A 2,109-nucleotide genomic window follows, 5' to 3' on the forward strand; every position below is an offset into this window, starting at 1 on the left:
TGATAGCTTTTGATCAGTGGTTAGAGGTGATAGCCCTTTCTCTGCAATTTTTATTATTTCTCTCAGTGATGGTTGTTTCATGATATAAGATGATAAAAAGACATGAAGTCTTTTGAGGGGACGGCTCCTATTCCTTCTTCCTGAACCATGTTTCCCCATTCCATTTCTTCCCATCCTCACCTTTTTTCCACCTTTGCACTAAGCTCACCAAGTTTCAAGTGTGTTGATTTCATTTTTGGATGATCTTACCAAGTTCTTCATGGACTTTCTCTCCCTTTTCAACCCCGCCCAATGGACATTGGTATATAAGCTATAATTATAGCCATGGTTGTCTTTTTTGTAAACATTTATCATTAGCACTACAGCATATGATGACCAGACATCCCATTAGACATTGTTACAGCATATAAAACCCACTCTGTCAGTTCCTTTCATTTGTCTGCAGCTATCTTCTTTTAGTTTCATTTATGACAAGAATATCAAGATGATTCGGATTGGTTCAGCTCCTTTAGAAATAAAGAGTTAGAGTATTAACAATCAAATTAAAGTTTATAGAATATCTAAAAACTTATTCTAAATCTCCTTTCCCACCACTCAGCTGCCATCATTGCAGAAAGGGGCCACAAAAGATTGAGAACCATTTTGTATTTTTCTTTGTTTTTTTTTAATATTAAAAATTTTCCCTACCTATTACATGTAATAACAAATTTCCACATATATTTCTTCAAGTTCTATGATCCAAATTGTCTCCCTTTCTCCCTCCTTCCCTCTCCCTTCCTGGAGCTGGCAAGCAGTTCTATCTGAATTATACATGTATTATCATGCAAAACATTTCCATATTGTTCATTTTTGTAAGTGAATAATTTTATAAAACCCAAACCCCAAAACACATATCCAAATAAACAGGTGATAAATCATGTGCTTTCATCTGCATTCCTACTCCAACAGTTCTTTCTCTGGAGGTGGATAGCATTCTTTGTCATAAGTCCTTCAGAATTGTCTTAGATCATTGTATTACTGATAGTAAGTAAATCTATCACATTTGATCATTCCCCAATATTGCTGTTACTGTGTACAATGTTTTCCTGGTTCTGCTCATTTAACTCACAAATAGTATTCCATCACCAACATATACCATGTTTCTACACAATTTGTTCAGCCATTCCCCAATTGATGGACATCCCTTTAATTTCCAGTTCTTTGCCACACAAAAAGAACAGCTATAAATATTTTGTACAAGCAGGTCCTTTCCCATTTTATACATTTTCTTTGCTTCATAGGTTACCAATTTTTTTTTGTTTCATAAATTAATGCCCATGTCCTGAAAAAGCCCTCACTTGACCTATCCATTCCTTTATCTTCCTATATTTCTTCTGCCTTTATTGCTAAACTCCTTGAAAAGGCCATCACTTTCTCACTCTTTTAAACTGTTCCAATTTGACTTCTGACCTTATCATTCCATTAGAACTGTTCTCTCTAAAGTTACTAATGATTTCTTAGATGCCAAATCTAATGACCTTTTCTTAATCCTCATTCTGTTGCGCAACTGTTAATCACTCTCTCCGGTTGATACTCTCTTCTCTTTAGGTTTTCCCAATCCCACTCTTTCTTAGTTCTCATTCTAACCTATATGACCACTCCTCTTTCTCCACTGTGGGATTCTCCTCCAGATAACTGGAGAGCTCTCAGAGCCATCAAAGACCTCTATAGTCTTGGACCCTCTACACTATTTCATTTGATCATCTCATCAGCTCCCCTGGATTTAATTACCATCTCTATGTAGATGATTATCACATCTACCTTTTCTTGCCTTAATCTTGAATCTTCCCCTGCCTCAGAACTCATCTTTCCTCCAAAACAGCCCCCATTCTACCTTCTTTATTCCTAAAGAAGGCAACACAATCCTCACAGTCCCTCAGGCTTGCAACATAGAAATCATCCTCAATTCCTTACTAACTCTCATCTTTTCTATCCAAGCTGTTGCCAAGTTCTATGGATTTCACTTTTGTAGCATTTGGTATCACCTTCTTTCCTCTGAGACTGCCACTACTCTAATGTAGCTTATGCCAACCCCTCACCCCCTAGATAGTCTGCCTGCCTTAAATCTCT

Source organism: Gracilinanus agilis, chromosome 4 (assembly GCF_016433145.1).
Source record: "Gracilinanus agilis isolate LMUSP501 chromosome 4, AgileGrace, whole genome shotgun sequence".
In the NCBI taxonomy this organism is placed as follows: Eukaryota; Metazoa; Chordata; class Mammalia; order Didelphimorphia; family Didelphidae; genus Gracilinanus; species Gracilinanus agilis.